A 19,661-nucleotide genomic window follows, 5' to 3' on the forward strand; every position below is an offset into this window, starting at 1 on the left:
CCTCTACTCCCATTTCTGCTCTTTAGTAGTTCAAGTTTAAAGGCAAAATGTCCTTAGTCATGCGTGGAGTTTAACATATGTCTATTGATTTTTGAATTTGTAAGAATGTGGTGAAGGCTCCTGGGAAACTAAACTCTATCTCATTATATATATATGTGTGTGTGTGTATATATATATATAGTAAGCATATGTATATAGGTTCTATCCCTGGGTCGGGAAGATCACTTGGAGGAGGAAATGGTAACCCACCCCAGTAGTCTTGCCTGGATAATCCCATGACAGAGGAGCCTGGCGGGCTACTTACAGTCCATGGGGTTGCAAAGAGCAGACACAACTGAGGGATTAAACAACAACATATATATATATATATATATATACACACACACACACACACATTACATATATATAATATGTATTTTATATATATATATGTATACATGTATATGAAAGTGTTAGTCAATCAATCATGTCCAACTCCAGCTCACCAGGCTCCTCTGGCCAAGGAATTCTCCAGGCAAGAATACTGTAGTAGGTAGCCATTCCCTTCTCCAGGGGATCTTCCCAACCCAGGGGTCAAACCGAGGTCTCCTATATTGCAGGAAGATTCTTTACCATCTGAGTCACCATGGAAGCCCATGCATGTATATACAAATATATATAATGTATACTTTATACATTATATATTTAAGTATACATTATGTATGATATATATTACATAGATAAGTATAGGTGTATATACATATGTATATAATGTATATTTTTCAAAAAGTTACACTCTAGCAAAATAAATGTATATTGCTCACATTTAATTAGCAGGAAATTGAGCACATGGGATTAAACGCAGTCTAAATTCAATTACTACTTTAAAAAATTATCACCAGACTAGATGTTGGTTGTCTCTTGATTTGAAGATAATTATATTTTCCATTTCCTGGAGACAGCTTAGTGTAGCAGAAAGAACACCGTATTGGAGACAGAAACCAGGGGTCAGGTCTTATCTGAGTCATGAACTGATTGACCTGGACAGCTCTTAAGTGTGAGTTTCTATTCTGAGGAATAAAAAGTAAAATTAGGATATGTTAGACAGATTATTTTAAAGGTTCTCTTTTGGGTTCTAATAGGCTATCAATCATCAATACCAAAAGCTTTTAAGCTCTGAGCTCACTTCTTTCCTTTCCCCAGGGGATCTTCCCAACCCAGGGATCGAACCCACGTCTCCCACATTGCAGAACCCAGGTCTCCCACATTGCAGAACCCAGGTCTCCCACATTGCAGGCAGATTCTTTACCATCTGAGCCACCATGGAAGCCCATACATGTATATACACATGTATATAATGTATATTTTATATATATATAAGTATACATTATATATATGATACACATTACACACACACATATACACAAAATCTTTATAGAGAAGATTTTGTCCCCATAAAGTTAATAGTTTTCAACTTAGGCTGCGTATTAAAATCACCCAGTGAGCTTTACAAAAAATTCCCAGTTCCCAGGCTACACCGCACACCAATTAAATCAAAGTCTTTTGAGGAAGCCCTCATGTATCAGCATTTTCCCACCTGGCAGTAACAATGGGCAGTCAAAGCTGAAAACTCCTGCTTTGGGCACAATGAAATAAAGATACGTTGTTTCACTATGAACTCAAAAATTGTATCTGTCTTGATACCTTCCTATGACTTTAGTACCTAACAAAGTGTCTGGCCTATTTAAAGTAGGTGCTCAGGAAATCATTAACATATTAAGTGAACTTTGGCCAATCCCTCGTGAAAGAGGGTTTTTCAAATCTGGTGTCTACACTGATCATTTTCACTTTGATCTTCACTGAATAAGGGCTCAATTCTCTACTTTTGTTTGCCAGTGCAAACAAGGAAGGCAAGTAAAATAACGGGCAACCTATTGCAGTTAGCACAATTCAACTATCTTGGGGTGGATGCAAGGAAATCATCCATCTCCATATCCTTTAGAGAAGAGGCTCTTGGGGGAGCTAAGGATACATCTCCTACATGACTCCACACATTCAGGTGAAAATAAACAAAACATCTGAGTGTCCAGATGTCATTCACTCATTCATCAGATGTTTATGAAGTACTTACATCATGCCAAACACTGTGATAAACTAGTAGGCTTTCTCAATGAGGATTTTGTACCAGAATTAAACCTTCATACCCTGGCCATCTTTACATGTAATGAATCAATTTCCTTCCTATACATATAGCCTAATTTCAGTTATATATCATTGTTGAGACAATTGAAAAATATAGTCACTGAAATAATTGTTTTGCTCTGTGGGTTCAGATGACAAACTCGAGGTAAAAAAGGCTGCAAGTTTAGGAGATAAAATGACAAACAGAACACAGTACCTGTCCTTTAGAACAGTATTCTCCAATAGAAGCTTCACAGGCAGTGCAGGGGTAGAGAACCCACCTGTCCGTGCAGGAGACGCAAGAGACTGGGGTTTGATTCTTGGGTTGGGAAGATCCCTTGCAGTAGGAAATGGCAACCCACTCCAGTGTTTCTTGCCTGGAAAGTCCCAGGGGCAAAGAAGCCTGGTGGGCTACAGTCCATGGGGTCGCAGAGTTGGACATGACTGAGCACACACGCACCCCTGTCCAATACAACTTTCTCAAGGATGGACTTGTGCTGTATCTGTGCCAGTCAACACGGTAGCCACTAGACACAGGTGGATCCTGAGCACTTGAGATTTAGCCAGTGCACCTGAGAAATTGAATTTAAAATTTTACTTAATATTAAATTAATGCAGCTATATATGGCAAGTGGTTACCTTACAGGACAAGGCAGCTCTAGAATATCACATTCAAATTGAGGAGATTGCTACCTAAGTTCTCATAACCTGGGTGATAAGCACTAATATATGGTAAGAACAGAATGCTATGAAAGCACCTAGGTGAATAAGCTAGTCTTAGGGTTGAAGTGAAGACTTCCAAAGGAAGCGATTTCTAGGATGATACCTGAAGGACAAGAGATGGAGTCTGGAAGGGGTGATGGAGTACCAAGCAGAAGGTGCAGGTGTGTGAGAAAGCCCAGAAGAGAACAAGGGCGTTAAGAAATGGCATAGATGTGTGGCAAGGGCCTACAAAAGCGGTGGGACATGGGGAGTCCAGAGAAGGACGTTGGGGCCAGGAACCGGGCTAGGAAGGGCTTAGATGTAACAATGGTTAAAGGGCAATGGGAAGCCAGCGAAAAGTTTGAAACTGTGGAACGATATGATCATATCTGTGGTTTAGATGGATTTCCCTGGGTGCTATTTGGCAGCGTGAAAGGGAGAAACTGGAGGCATGAGACAGTAGTCCAGGTGATATGACGGTTGTCTTAAACAGGTGGAGGATGAAGACACATTTAAAAATGGAAAGACAGAAAAACCAGAGATTCACCTGATTGGTCTTGACAGGTGGGAAGAGAAAAAGATAAGGATCACACTTTGGTTTCTGACTTATGAGTAGATGACTGTGCTGTCTATTAAGGGCAATGTGGGATTATTTAGAAATTGCTTTGAAATTGAAAATTTCCCATCATATCAGATTATTTGCTCCTCATAGATCCTGAAACTAGCTTTGATATACACTAGAGAAAACACCCAAATTGTGAGAGCATACTCTTCCAAGAAATCAACACAAGTTCACAGTTGATGCAACATTGCTTTTATTGGGGGTTCAGGGGACATATGACAAAGTCTCATAAAATGTCAACAGAGTCACATTTTGTGCTTGGCTATGCTTAAAAAAGAAAACCACCTGTTTATTTATGAACTCCCTTAATGAGCACTGTGTGAGAGATGGCCAATGATCATCATTTTGAAAATAGGACGACCTGAGCCACCAGGAGGTCTAAGTGCGCCAAAGCCGGATAGCTAAGTGGAAATTGACAACAGTCAAATATTCAGGTCCTTCCAAATGTCTAGATGCTTGCTCTCAAGTAGACACAGTTCAACTGACTCCTTCAAGACAAAATTGCGTTTTGAACCTCTGTATTCTCCAGTAGACCACTTTATTAATTATTACTAAGTGCCAACTAAAGGCAAAGGGGCTAGTATAGAAGACTAAGATTTCCTTAATTCTATTTTTTTATGGCTGAAGTATTCTTGGGTTAGTTATATGGATAACTGACAATTAAAATAGCAAATAACCATTGATATTTTCAAAAACCATAAACACTATCAAAACAGACATGTTTAAACATTCATGCAGAAACTCTTATGACTATATACTGTGTATAAATTTGGTTAAGAAAATGCTCATTAGAAGATCTGACTGGTTTAGGTGAAGGAAGAATGCCAAGTAACTTGAGAATATCAGTGAAGACATTGTACACATAACTTGGGCTGCTGTGTGTTCTTTGCGGCTAGACCATTGACAGTTTTTGAAACTAAAGATGTGAGTTCACAACTATCTATTTTTCACATTGAAGTGAAAAGCCAAAGAGGTAGCCAAAAGTGAAGCAATGTACTTGGTATGGTGCTCCTTGATCACCCAGACAGAATGTTTCCATTGGTGAAATTCAAGCTCATGCTTCATTTAGGCAGGGTGGTGTAGTTCAAGAGCCTCTGAGGGCATGGTTTCTGGATCTAGTTGTTATATTCCAATGAGCGATCTTTTGTAAGTTGCTCTATCTTTACAGGTTTATCACATCTGTAGGAAAGAACATTGCAATAGATGACCTTTAAGCTCTCCCCACCCCCTGTTTTTGTTCTCAAGAAGTTAAGATTTCATGCTGACCAAAGCTAACAGTCTCCTCAGAGTCTGGTCCAAAAAAAGCTTAAAATGCTGATAAACTCTGTTCCCCAGTAGCTTCCATTTCTGTCATGAAAATACATTCCACCATGCTAGTTCAACCAGAAAACTGAAAATTTTGAGAAGATAATTAAAGAAAATAGCTATGTGTCTACCAGAGAAAAATATCAAGGAATACAGAAGTGGCAAAATTACAAACTTGGAACACTGTGGCTTAGTGCCTTAGATCATGAGCTTTGAAATCACAGTCCTGATTGTGAACCCTGTATGTAGCAGTTTGGCAAGTTACTTAAACCTCAGGTTTCTTTATGTAAAATGGAAATACAAAATAATATCTATTTTGCAGGGTTGTTGTGAAGCTTAAGAGAATTACTATATAAAATGCTTAACATGTAGGGAGAACTCAATAAATATCCACTGTTATTAGGCTAACAGAAAAATCACAAATCCTCATACTATCATCAATCACGCTCACTTATTTTAATGGAAGAAATATGATTGTAATTCCGGTCTACACCTGAGGTGGGCAAGGGGAAGTATGTGTGTAAAGTCTTCACCATGTATGTACATATAGATTGGCAATGGAAGTCTGGGATTTGGTCAACTGGACCTGTGCATTCATAATTTCCTGAAATCACCAGGTAGATGCCTTCCTCTCTGACTTTGCTCGCAATAGTGCATCTATAGAAAGGATTCTATGTTCTTCCTTCCCATTTATATAAATCTTTAACATCCTTTAAAATTCACCTTGTATTTCCTTCCTTTAGGAACTTTCTTCCCTAGACAAACCAGTTTGCCCCGCCTAAGTGGACTTCCTCCGAGCTCCTTGCTTATATCTTTCATTTTGCTCTTATGAATTGACTTGATCTGTTACTTCTCTTTTCAAAAGTTTATGTGCTTCTGTTTAACTAGGTTTAAACTCCTTAGAGGCAGTGACTATGTCTCACAGAACCTAGCTTGCCTGATAAGAAGGCTGGTTGTTTGGTGTCAGTGGGTACTGTATTTCGATGACACATTCTGAGTTCCCATCATCATTTTATCCTTTGTATTGCCTCCTACTATTCTGTGATTGCAAAAGAACTCAATATTCTTTAAGTCATTCTTTTAAGGTCAAACTCTGTGTGTGGCTAACATGCAACCGACCTCTGGCACGAACAATTTTCTATTTTAAAAATTAGCGTATTAATAAGCATAGTCATACTAGAAAAAAAAGTTTTTAAAAAAATGAAGGTCACACAGAATTTAAATACAAACAGAGGAATACACATGAGGAAGGGAAAGTCCTTGCTCATTCGAGATCTAGATAGCTTTCTTAAGGGTTTCTGTTTCTTGAAAAGCTTGCCTCTTGTTCTGAGATGCTACTGGGTGAAAACTGCAGCATCTGGGTGTGCTGACTGGCAGGAGAGACGTCTTCAGGTGATGCTGTTCTTTGTTTCCACTTCGCAGTTGGCTTTAGCATCCATCGGGACAGGTTTCTGCAGTCTGTGTTGTTTCACTGGGAAGACATTCCTGAGGAAGGGGGACTATAGGACCAGCTGAAAGGAACACGGAGACGACTAAAAAAATAACAGAACACGTCACAGAAGGTTATCACATTGACTCTTTGCTACAAATAAAGGAATGTTACGATACTTTGAGGGCCAGGCTATTTCCAACTATGAGTGAAATGCTGCATCACGAGAAAAATGGAGCTTTCTCACTGTTCACCTTGTTTGGGAATCAGTCAAGCAACAGCATTGTTCGGGAGTGTGTGAGAGAGCGCCATGCTCCTTGCCTGGGGAGAAAGCACTCCGTAAGAAAAGCTTCAGGTTTTATCCAACAGGCAACTTACTGAAATAAGACACGGAGGAAAACAACAAAAGAACACAGGACATTAAGGACACATTCAACTAAATCTAAAGACTAAATGCAAAATAAAATAACTGTGGGTACAGCACACTTCTGCAACGCAGGAGTGAACAGAGAACGGCTAGGAGTCAATGTTAATTCCTTGTGTGTGTCTTTGTATTTCTAGTGCCTAGCTCAGAGCAGGACACATGGTACCCACTGAAAGAAAGAATGAAAGGAACCACAAAAGGCAGACAGGGAGGAAGGAAGGGAAAGGCAGAGAAAGAATGAAGGAGAAAGGAGGGAGAGTGAGAAAGAAAAGAAAGATTTCTGAAATGTACAAGAGGTGAGAGGCAGAGTGTGCAGAGAAGAAAAGCTTGGGTGAGAGAATATTCATGGACCTGATAAGAGCAGGCTCGCTTAATTCGAGAAGAGGTTATACATTCCGAGTGGTTTGAAACAGTGGGTGGGGCAATTTTCAGGAGGCTTTGAATGTGTTAAGGTTTAATTGGGGGAGGGTGGCATGTTAATATAACTACTGTAGGCTTTTGAAGGGGATAGTAACATGATTCAAAAATCAAGTGAAAAGGGGAATATATGAAACTCGAAGATGTCAACCCAATGGGGGAAAAAAAAAACAAACCAAAGGATACTACGAGCAATTAATGAAGGCAGAAAGACTAAAGAATAGTCCTTCTGGTCTTAAAATAGAAAGGCAGGTGCTTGTCTGGGCTTCTTCTATGTTAATGTTGAAGGAAATGGGCTTAGGTCTCAGATCAAGAATTTCCTTCTCCCACTGGGTAGCTTTTTTCGTTCTTCGGCTGTTCCTCTTTTCCATCCCTGCCCTTCCTGAAAATGAACTTCAGTCTTTACAGTTTTAGCATCAAGGCAAAATATGTTAGTAAATACAGCACCTGGAGGTGGGATCAAATATAACTTTAAAGGGCAGCTGTTGGTACAAATGTCCTGAAGTTGTTCTTACACCTCTATAAGAATCGTTTACCAAAATTCCCCGCTGGAAAAGATTTTAGAGACCAACTAATCCAACACACTCATTTTACAGATAAGGATATTTGGGAAGAGCTGTATTAATGCTTCTTTTATTCTACAAAAGTTTTTATGAATGAAATATACTTTGCAGGTGGATTTTAAATTAACTAAGGCCTTTATTGTCAACCTCTTCATTATGTTAGCACAATGAAGATGCATAATGAATTAGGTACACCAAAAGGGATTTACTCCGAAACGTTTCTCTTTCAGCACTAAACCCTTTGGATACACTGAAAATGTTGGTTCTTTTCCTAGGTATAGTATACCTAGAAATACTATACCTAATACTATTCCTAATACCTAACAGGTATAGGATACATATATTTCTGAAAACCCGTAAAACAACCTAGTGTTAAAATATTATTAATAGGTATTTTTCCGTTCTGATGAAACACGCAATGAATGATCCTGGATGAGTGACTAAATAAACATAGATTTTGGAACTGATTATTTTGTGAACACAGAATGGGAGGATGGGGTGTTAAGGTTTTGATACATGTGTACGATACATTTGTGAATCAACAAAAATGCTACTGTAGCAAGGAAGGACGTTTCACACAATTTTTGAGAAACTCCTTTAGGTAGCTAATAATGCAAAGCCCCTGTGTACATGATCAGATGAAAACTAAATCAATGTATTGCTTTGGTGTTGCACAGATGTAGCCCATGCATAATGTCTCTTCTACAATGTGGACCCCATCATCAAAATGAATTTTGAGGAATAAACAGTATAAATATGCAAAGCACTGTATTCTAGGTGCCTAGTATGAGTCAAAGGTTTAACAAATCAGCTTTCTTTGGGACCTGTGACTACTTAATTGGAATGAGTAATATCTTGTATCATCTCAACATGAGCCTCCCTTGGAACCCTTTTTGTCTCCTGAACATGTAAGCATAAATTGGGGCCCTTGCATTGGCTTCCTCGGGGTCCCTCTGTGATCTGATGGTGACAGTTCTCCAAACTTGCCTCAGGAGCATCTACACCTGCTGAGCACGTAGCAAGCGCCGAGCGCCAGGCTGACCAGTCAGTTGCTGTTGCTCTGCCTGGGTTTTCCCTTAACAGCTAGATCTTCAGGGGCCAACACCTTGGTGTGGTGGGCTCTCCAGTTCAGGAGACACCATATCGAGATACCATAAAGGAAGGTGATGTTAGTGCATAAACGACTAGAGCCAGAGTTTCAATTATTCATCATGTGCCACCCAAAGTGGAGGAAAAACAGAAAAGAAGTTGTTTTTGTTATGATTTTGATTACTTTGATGAAATTAAAATTACTATCTCTGCCTAAGGCCATTTCCCTGGCATTTTATCTCATTATTCTAATAAAGGAAATGGATTTCTTATGAATAAGATTTACGATTCTAATATTCTCCATTACTTCAAGTTGTCCAAAGTCAAGATGAAGACTAAATCAGTAAAGAGCAGCAAATATTTTATAAATAATGTAAGTATGCACAACAATCAGCCTTTTAGTGACGGTTAATTTCCAACATCTAGGTCAGACACATTCATTCTTACATGAGAACATGGAGTTCTTTGCTTCTTTTATTAATTAATAAGGAATTTAAAAAATAAAAGCTGACTTTAAAATAAAAGCTGACTTTAAAAACATTCTACTCAGGAATCATTTCAAATGAGGAGAAATGCCCAAGGGAAAAAAAAAAATCTCAAGTAGGCAACATGTAAAGCAACACACAACTATATGCACATTAGTATAATTACACATTGCAAATTATATCGGATGTATCTAATATCTAATTTTTTGAAAGCTGATTCCACTTGAGATTTCAATAACAGCATCAACATTTTGCAGGTGGCTCCTTCTGTATAGTATCCAAAGGGAATTATTTCTCTAATGTGCTTTCAACCCTCATGTAAAAGCTGAAGCTCTTCTTTAAAGAACCAACAAACAATGAACATTGGGAATGTTACCTTAATGGAAAAAGCAAGGGGGTAGGGTCCAAAGAGAATGATCGCATGGTTATTTATTCTGTTCCTTAGAGGATCCTTATTCGCTTCAAGAAATAAGAAACAAACTTAAACAAGAGCCTCATTAGAAAATGCGGTGAAGGCTACATACATATTTGGAGGCAATGATATGAAAAGCTTTTCAATTGTTAAAATAAGTGTGCAAACGAATGGCAGATTACACCTTGGACTGAAAACAGAGCCCTGGATTCAATTCTGCTCTGTTAAAACATATGGCTAATTTGTCCTAAAGAGGACATCAGATCAAAGTTCCATTTTGAAGAATAGGCTTTTGTCCTCATCTTCCTGTATCAATCAATCAATCAGCAAATAACCAAATATATATTTGTGATCTTGGAGAATGGAGCATATTATTCAAGTTGATTGGATCCATTTTCTTGATTCCTCCTTAAAGATCTTTCTCCTAATTAGCCAGGGTTACTATTGAATTATTTAATTATCTGCACTTTTGTGCAATGAAATATGTTGTCATATCACATACTTTATCACGCTGTTGCTGTTCATACTTAATGATGCCTCTATAGTTAGCAGCTTCCTTTGTTCTGCTCAGTAAGTGGTTTTAGAAAAGGGGGTGGGCGGGGAAGGAGGAGCCTTGGGGTTTGTAAAATACAATCATACATTCTTGGTGCACATGCAAAACTTTGTGCATTTACATGAATTTCTTTTCCGAAATCTAGTTGCAATTCCATTTGGAATAACCTAAGAGGCACATGTCGGTGACTTCAAATGCAGCCAGAGTGATAATTCCTATACCTTGAACACCTCTCCAGTGTATTTCCACTGCAGTGCAATGGTAAAATCATGATTTAATTTTTTTTTTAATCAGCAAGGAATGTCTTTAACAAGGAAGAAGTAAATTATGATAATTACTCTGAATGGTCGGATCCTTGAGCATTACTAATTAGCATTTATTGCCTGGATTATAGAACAATACATGTGAAACCGAACTGCGACTGCTCTTTTACATCCAAGAACTGAAAAAGGCAATGGAGCAAGAGGCAGTATCGTCAGTGGTTGAGTCAGTGGTTTTACATCTCCTGGAGAGTGTGCAGGATTCCTCGTTTTTGAAATATACAAATGTGGTACTCGATATTTATGGCCCATTCATTTTGTGTGTGAGGCACATATTTACATATGATATCACAGTCATGGGAGACTAATAAAAGGAGAAACATTTTGGGTATGATGTCATTTTGGGACAATTTTACCCATTGTGAGAGTTTAACAATAAAGAACGTAAAACTCTCCATTTTATGAAAGTATGACTTTTTCTATAGAAATTTTGACTTAAAAAAGGAAACAAAGAACTCAGTTCTTAGTGAAGAAAATTTTACATTCACCTCTCCACTTTCTTGAGAAAAGGCAATTGGTCTCTTGTTTAAGAGTCTTTTTTTTTTTTTTCATTAAGAATTTGTAATAAATAAGATACTAAAGTTAGAAATACATGAGATATTAATCAATAGAACAACATTATTCCTGTAAATAAATGCTACTCATATAATTTGGCAACTGGAATTCCTAAATAACCCAGTAGGTAGGAGAGAAAGGAAAAATTAACCATTCATCATTCTCACTGCAGACCGTTTTCCTCCAAACCCCATTAAAGCGAATGAAGACGAAAAAACACGTCGTAATATAAAGCCAGTACTAAATACAGTCACTAGTCTTCCCAATACCTTTATGGATTCCCTACTTTGATCCTTTTTAGTTTGAAAGAATAAGTTTGGCTAAATCTGTGAGGAGATTAAACAGGCTGGTGATAAAAATTAATTCTGCTGAATGAGCAAATGCATTTGGATTGCAGAGATGCAAATAAGACAATACTTTTCTTTCCCTTTGACATACCAAGCGGATTAGTTTAGAATGTTAAATTTGATTTTATTAGAATATATTAGCAGTGTTTTAATTAATACCAATCAAACATTTTCTTTCCCTGGGGCTTGATGTGTTCTTAATGCTTTCTAAATCATCTGTCTTTTATCCATCCCCCCCAAAAAAAGAAGAAAGAAAAAAACCAACCAAATTAGCAGAGCCTTTTGTTACATTCTTCACAATTTTACTATATTCAACAGAAAACTATGAGCTGTTTACCTAAAGGTGTCTTGCCCATAAAATTAGTTCCCAGGTGCTGGATTTAAATGAGTCCTGTTCACTTGAACACTTGATTTTTTTCTTTTTAAAAAAGGTTGAATAAGAGACTCGAAAAATAAACATCTTCCATGTTTTTCTTTTGGGGAAAACTGCTGCAAAAGGAGTTTTGGCTGGTTCGTCTTACTTGGCTTTATTCTCACTAGAGCTTCCTAGAGCTGTTAAATTTCCAACTGCATTGGTTTTAAGCTGGCACTTTGGAAAGAGGGGCAAAAAAGGAATTAAAAAAAAAAGTAGGGGGGAATCTAGTTAAAAATACGGTGAACCAGTGTGCCCTGTGAACTGAATTGTAACTGTGTGTTGCAAGGAAGTGCTGCATTGCATTTCACTCATTATTCCCTGCTTTTCTCTCAAGCTTCCTGTCCTGTGTCCCGAAAGCTCCAGTTCACTTCTTTCTCTTTTCTTCCCACAACGCACTCCCCCCCTTCATTTCTCCGCCTTATTTTTTTTTTTATCTGCCAAGCTGGATTTGCACTTTTAAAGATCAGTATCAATAATGCCCTGCTTGTTTCGGTGGCACTCTCCCTTTAAAAGACAGCCCCCTCTAATTGATGCGTCTGGGCTAGTCTAGACTGGTAGTGATTGAACCAACCACCAATTATGTTATTCATTTCACTGAACTTCACTGATGGGCTCCGTGAGGAAGAAGGGGTGTTGAGAAACCTGCCCTTACACTGAAGCAGTTCCCTGCTGAAATATAAAATCTCATGTGTCGTTATGCACTCCTGATTGCCTGTGTGATCAATCGTATGATAGCAACCTCAGGACATGAGCAACCCACTTGAAAACATGTAAAAAACTGAAAGAGTGTCTTGGAATAGAAATTGTATCACTAGTATTAAATTACTATGCTATTATCATTTAAAAATCATAGAAGAATCACATCTAGTGTGCTTTTATTGATCCCCGCATATATTTTCATAGAATAAGATGTAGATATATTTTGACTTCCAAAAGTACCAAATATTTGGCAAATACTTGATATGAATCAAGTGGTAATATATATCCGTAAGTTAAATAGATGTCCTTCCATAATTTCCAAATGCCTATGCATACATATCAGCTAAGATGGGGGAAAAGCATTAATCTATTGTATAAAAACCAAAAGATAACTTGAAAATCAAATAGCTCTTTTCTTCAAAATATATTCAGGCCATCAAAGGCTGGAAAGTAATATTTAAATATTACATCTACTAGAAGGTTTCAACAAAAGGCACAATGCTATTGTTGCACAATTCATTTTCTCGATTCAGTTTTCTGATACAAAATGGTTTCTTGACTGCGATTTGGAGTCAGTTTCTAAAATGGCAATAAACTCTTAAAAAAAGAAAAGCAGAAAAAGAACAATTTCCTTAACCTTCGACAACATGTATAAATTGAGGTTATAACTGAAATAAAGTCTTCAAAAGAAGAAAGCATTTGAAGTCAGGGTTGATTTAGGTGGTTTCCAAAAATAGAAGACAAATGTTGCCCCAAGAATACTAAAATGGTTTAAATGAAATTGTATATTGGAATTTTTCATAACAAAGGAAAGGTAAGTTACTGTTTCTCTAACCGTGAGACAGATCTAAATCACTGAGATTATTATGGTATGAAAAGTTAAAAACTGCAAATTGGGTAATGCTAACCATTACCTTGAGAGATTATTTTAACTGTATAGGTTAGTGTTATAAATAACTTTGTTGGATCAATTTTTTTGAAATCCTGATCAGTTTTTCCCCAATTTTTAAATAAAGTATAGGCACTGACAACTTCTATAGGATACAATAATTTTGTGTGCATTGTTTCCTTTTACATGTTTAAAAATACATATCTCCTATTATTTTTTCTTTTATATGTTTAGAAAATACATTTGCAATCTCTATTACTTTTAAGCTTATTGTGTATAACCTCTTAAAATAAATGCCAAGCAAGGAGGCTATATCTGTTTTATTTTTTAAAATCTAACAAAGTAATACAAATTTAATCTTGGTTAACACCATAAATTCCATCCTAGCAAGTCTAGTAAGAGTAGAGTGTTTAGCTTATTGCTATTTTAGCTCACACTATTGGTTCACCCCTACCTGTGTCTGTGTGTTCACTGCCCAGCCATATATGATGCATGTGTGGGCACTGAATATATACTCTAGCCACATGCCCATTTTAATTGGGCACAGTTTTAAGATTAACTGTTGAGTTGAAAAGTTGGAGGCATGGGGCATGCTGGGACTTCAGCTGACATGTTCTGAGGTCAAGCACCAGGTACTGAGCTGTTCTTGTTACGCTCGGATAGTACTGCGTGTTGCTCTCAAGGAATAGACCAGGATAGGTGAGTTCCACAAGCCTCGGGCATTAATAATATACATGCATACACATCGCAGCTAGCACGCTATTATCACGGAATATGTACCTACTTTAACAGAAATCCAGGAGCTGCCACTTTCCTGATCACCTGATCCCACCTAACAATGAAAACCTCAGAGGTGCACTCAGGCACTTCGGACCAACTTTCTTTTCTTTTGTTTTTGCTTCAAAGAAAAAAAGTTCCACCAAATTTCCAGGATGCAAGGGCGCGACTCGCAGCTCCCAAGAGCCTAACCCGTGGATTTAAACGGTAAACATCACAAGTTAGGGTCTCAGGGATTGAGAGGCGCGCGCTAAATTGTTCTTTCTTGAGACAAAACAAAGCAAAACAGGAATGACAAGCAGTTTGTGCTCGAGGTTGTTGACTAAAAGACAACAAACAGGTGGCAGAATATTCCCTCACTCTCTTAAGTAGCCCTCGTCCACAGTATCTGGATTCCACTTAGATACAGGCACACAGACGCAGGGTCTGTGGGCGCATATACATACCTGAACACACAATCGCCAGTCTATCAGAGAAAACTCTTTGGAGCTTTGGGCAAAAGAGTTTAGTAAAATGGAAAATAGTATGAATAGACTTAGAAATGCCCATGTTTTGCAAACCACGGTCTACAGTCAGGATTGAACGTCTCTTCAAAGCTTTAATTTACAACTAGCCCTAAGGACGGTAAAGAAAATCGGAGGCATCTCTTTCCCCCGGGCGAACATGCCGCATGCAAAACCATCCAAATTGGGTTTTTAGAAGAAGACCGAGGAGGAGGATTTGGAGGCTTGGAAAGTATAAATACGAATAGCGTTTTAAACTCACCCATTGGAAGTGGAGTCAGGCTGCAGCTCCCGTAGCACCATCCGAGCCAGGGGGGGAAATGTGAGCTGCAGGGCGCTCGCCTGGGCGAGGTGTTTCAATAGAGGACCGAGAACTGGGCGGGGAGGGGGAGGCGGGGGCAGGAAGCGATACACCAAATCTAGAGACTGTAACTCTGTAGTTTATGCTTTGACGAGGGGAGGTAGGGGACAATTCGGTGGGAGTGGAGAGAAGGGCTGGGACTGATCAAATTTTGAGAATATTCAGTTAAAAAAATTTTTTTAAATGTTTTCATAAGAATGAACCCTCCCCAGGGTTGCTTTTCAAAATTTCCTCCTTCTTTCTTTAGCGTGCACTTTGCCAGTCCTGCGAACAGGCCTCCTGTGCATCAGCTGCTTGGCTGAAGCCAAGGCCAAACCACCCCGAGCCAGCACCAGGCTGTCACTCGGTCGAGGGGAGTGGGAAGGGGTGGGCGCCAGCCAGGGAGGCGCATCTCCCCCGCCCCGCTCCCACTGCGGATCCTTTGAAGCCTTTTGCCAATATTTCAGAGGAATCCGAAGCATAATTCCCCTCCATCTTCGCAGACAGCTACTGGTTCTGTACCTGCTAGATCGGCGCTTCCCCCATCTGCCTGGAAACTGGGCTTTTCTGTGCGGGGACGGCTCCCAGTGCCGCCTCCAAAAAAAAAAAAAAAAATGAAACGAAAGGGAGGGGAAGTGGGTGGGAAGATGGCTCTTTTAACATTTTTTCTTCCCCCTTTTTTTCTTTCTTGTTTCTCTCCTGTCCTTCTTTCTTTTTCTTCTTTTATTCCAGCCTGAGCCAGGTAGATGGCTGGCTAGTCAAAGAGAATGACAAAGCAGCCCCTGATAGGAAGGAACTGGAGGGGGGCCTGGGGCACTTAGGAAAAATGCTAAGTATTTTGTATGTATTTCCATATGCAACTAAAAACCGTTAAAGCTCCAGGATCCCCCCCACCCCTGTCCCCACCCCCCCACCCCTTCCAAAATAGAATCATACCAGCAAGACAGCTAAATTATGTCTCTTTTCCTGCTGTACAGGGTTGTTCAGCATCTCCCCCCACCCCAATCTTCAAGACAACTTTTTTTTCTCACCTCCGTAGGTTCTCCTCAGGCACAATCCTCCGTTCAGGGTCTCTGCTTTTTCTCTCCCTTCCCTTTTCCTCTCGGAAAAGCTAGTCCGTCATCATCCTACCTAGCTTCTCTCTCTCTCTTTCAACCTCTCTCCCTTCTTCTTTTACTATTAAAATAATAATAATAATAATGGCCTTTTCGACATAGCAGCATGAAGTGGCTGCCTTTGAGAAAGCACATTTAATCTTTACTGGCTCCCCTAGGCTTCAGTGAAGAAGGAGAAGGCAAGAAAAAAAAAAAAGGGGGGAGAGAGAGGAAATAAAGATTGTAAGGGAGGCTGCTGACGGACAGCGAGCATCAGGCACAAATCAGCGACAAGTTGAATTTTCCTAGACCACACTGCCCCCTTTCTTCTCGGCTCTCGCTGGGCTCCTGGAAAGCCTGAGTGTCTGGTTACAGGAGGCAGTGGGTCTCCTTTTGCAACCATGGTGCGGATTCCTCGCATGCCTGCTTAAATCGCTGGCAGAATAAGGAATCAATATCCCCTTCTAATCACCTTTAGCTCTTCTAGGGCTTCTGAGAACCCACTTTGTGCTCCTCGCTGCTCCCCCCCGCCCTGCCAGGCTCCTGCATACAAAGCTTGCAGTCCTGTCATTTCTCACTTCCTTCCATATCTTGGAGACAAGCCTCTCTTCTAATATCCTCTCGCCCGCTCCCTCTCTCTGTTGTCCTGTGTCTCAGACCTGACTCCCAGCACCGGATGCACTAGGGCTTCTCTCTGACTACTAATGAGACCGAAAATACACCAGCAGGTCAGGGGGAAGGCCAGACATTGTATTATACAAATACAAAAAAAAAAAAAAAAAAAACCTCCAAAAACAAAAAATCCCTCATCCCTGCTAGATCCAGAGATCAGGTATCACATTTTCTAAAAGAAAAAAAAAATGGGGGGTGGAGGGGAGCAGTGAAGAGAAGAGACCACAGTGCAGTTCTCTGCCTAATTGTTCAACATCCCAGGGGCATTTAAAACACGTATGCGTGTGACTGCAGGTGATGTACTTGGTGAATCTTGGTGGGTTTTCTTTACGGACAGAAAGTCAACAATGCCCAAGGTCTTCTTTGAAACTGACATTTAGAGGGATACAAGAGCAGTGATTCAAATCTGTATTTGAAGTATACACTCCATTAAGGCATGTGGTGACTACAATGCTAAAAATCTCTTTCTTTTCAATGGCTGTGCTTTACACATTGACTCTGTTTGTCTTGTGTACTAATTTACCACTTAAGTTCATTTCCAAATCCAAGGGAACGTATCAGTGACTATAGCTCATCCTGACCCTCTGCTTCTACTGCAGACATCTTTTCTTACTCCTGAAGCATTTCTCCTCAAATGTCCATCAGATCCATACACACTTCATTGATCAGCTGACAGTCCCCTGATCATGAGAAGTAATCATTCAGATGACAGAAAAAAAGTGGCACAAGAAGAAAATGAAAGACATCCTGAACTGACGAAGGGAGCATCTCCTATCATTTTTGCTGGCACACATCTTAAAAGCTCAGCTACCCAAGGATCCTGTAAAGCAGGTGTCCCTTGAAAACTGGGGTCTCTACCTATCTGAACACACAGTGGGTATGGTGCCACCTTCACCCAGTTTTTGTGGCTAGAATCATGCAGACAACAGGCAGTGCTGTGTTGAATATAATGCCAGGCTCTGTAAAGACCGAGGAAGGGAAGGAGGTAGCTGATGATGCAGGTTTCTTCCAAGTTGATGTTTTTAAAAGGTGGTTTCTTTGTGCTCAACTCAAGATATTGTGCTTTGTCTCTGTGAGACCTGCAGAAGCACAGATGGATGCCAAGGAAAAGAAGAAAAAGCACAAACAAGAAGAAGATGCAGAGAGAGGAAGAAGGGAGAGGAGGAGAGAGGAAAGCAGAACAAATCAAGGCAAAAAGGGAAAGACCTACAATCACAGTGTTGGGTTTCCTTTTTTTTTTTTTTTTTCTTTTTGTCATTACTGGGAAGGAGAAAGAGATGGCTGGCAGGGATTGGAGACTGGGTTAGAATCTTTTTCAGATTTGGCTAATAGGATGTTTGCACTACACTGATGCAGAAAAAGAAACATGCTAGAATAATCATAAAGGGTGGAGCTGTCAAAAAAAATCTTTGACTCACTGGGTGCCTCCCTGTAACACCAAAATGAATCATTCCTAAGGAGAATCATCAATTGTCTTAGTGTCCTCATATATGAAGTCCAGATTATGGGAATCACGATTGTGATCATCTTCACGAAGGAAAGGTAGATAGAGAATGACATTTCCTGAGCTTCTCCAAAACCTCTGTATATTTGCAGCAATGGCTCAGCATGATTTTCACACTCTGAGCTAATCTATCCCTGTCTGTATTCACTCTGTTTACCAAGATACACAAATATGTAACTTACCAAAGTTTTGCTATGAACACATCATTTTCTCTATACAACTCAGCGATGTCTTTAGAGGATACTTATTTCAAGCAGTTAACACCTGACCCCAATTTCTGTGGGTAATTAGTGAGCTAGATAACCACACAAAGTGGGTAATTATTTAGTACCCAAGGGTACGCTAGAAGTGGGTAGTGGTTTTGTTAACAAAAGCACATCTCTAATTATTGTATCTATGATGGGTGCCTCAAAAATATCAGTTACTGTATCAAGTGAACCATGATAAATAAGTGAACTATTTTGCTGTCCTTAGCATATGTGTGTGTGTGTGTGTGTGTGTGCACGTGTGCGTGTGTGTGTATATTCTATTATGGTTATTAATATTTACCGCTCCTGGATGGGGTGTTGTGAAGATTAATTAGTAACATCTGTAAGACTCTCAGAGATGCAATGTGCTAAGGAACTTCTAAATACAGAATTATTATTGCTCTTACTATGTTGATGAATAATCCCAGGATGGAAGAAGCTAAAGGAGTTGATTTCAGTTGGATTGAAAATATGCTGAGATCACAAACGTGATGAGTTTGATCACAGGGAGTGGTCTCTGACCTGATGGAGCACAACACAGGCAGTAAGGGAAAAGAAAGGTGGATGCCGTTTCACTGACAGTCTCAGGAAGGATCGGAGGAGCCAGGGTGGGAGGGGAGGAGCAGGAGGCAGGAGTCAGAGATGGGCCGGGAAGGAAGCTGAATCAGGCGGACCACACCCTCATTCCAAACTCGGTCTGTGCTTCCCCTTGATGAGTAGCAAATAGGCACAAAAATCCCCAAAGAAAACATCCATGCCAGTCCAGGGACAAATTCATCATCATTACAATCAATCAGCCAGCTATGTAGTGTTTCTTCTAGGGAAGAATCATCAGTACAAATCATTTTCACAAATGCAGATGCATTTCCAAATATTACAGTATTGCGAACAGGCACACACAGATCAACTTCAGATATCTTTAACCCAGGCTACAAGCAGCAACGGAGAAGCACTTTCTAATGCAATTGCTTTTATGAATCACCCGCAGGATGGGAAGGGGATATTATTAATTTCTGCAGGAGAAGAAAGAAAAAAAGAGAGAGAGGAGAGAAAAAGAAGAAAAGAAAAGCCCATTGCTTTCAGGGACCCTAAATCTGGAGAGCAATCAAACATTGAAAACAAGCAACAACAAGAACT

The 19,661-nt window shown here is 39.5% G+C and overlaps 1 long non-coding RNA gene across 4 annotated transcripts in view; it reads right to left on the reverse strand.

The window, feature by feature from the left end:
- Positions 1-3,653: 3,653 nt before the first annotated feature.
- Positions 3,654-19,661, reverse strand: part of LOC109569655 (uncharacterized) — a 297,738-nt gene continuing 281,730 nt past the window's right edge. For 2 of the 4 annotated variants that reach the window (XR_011570842.1, XR_011570843.1), the window contains one exon: positions 3,654-6,321. This is a non-coding gene — a long non-coding RNA (uncharacterized lncRNA). The other 2 variants (XR_002182352.2, XR_002182351.2) reach the window with 2 other exon arrangements.

Source organism: Bos indicus, chromosome 15 (assembly GCF_029378745.1).
Source record: "Bos indicus isolate NIAB-ARS_2022 breed Sahiwal x Tharparkar chromosome 15, NIAB-ARS_B.indTharparkar_mat_pri_1.0, whole genome shotgun sequence".
In the NCBI taxonomy this organism is placed as follows: domain Eukaryota; kingdom Metazoa; phylum Chordata; class Mammalia; order Artiodactyla; family Bovidae; genus Bos; species Bos indicus.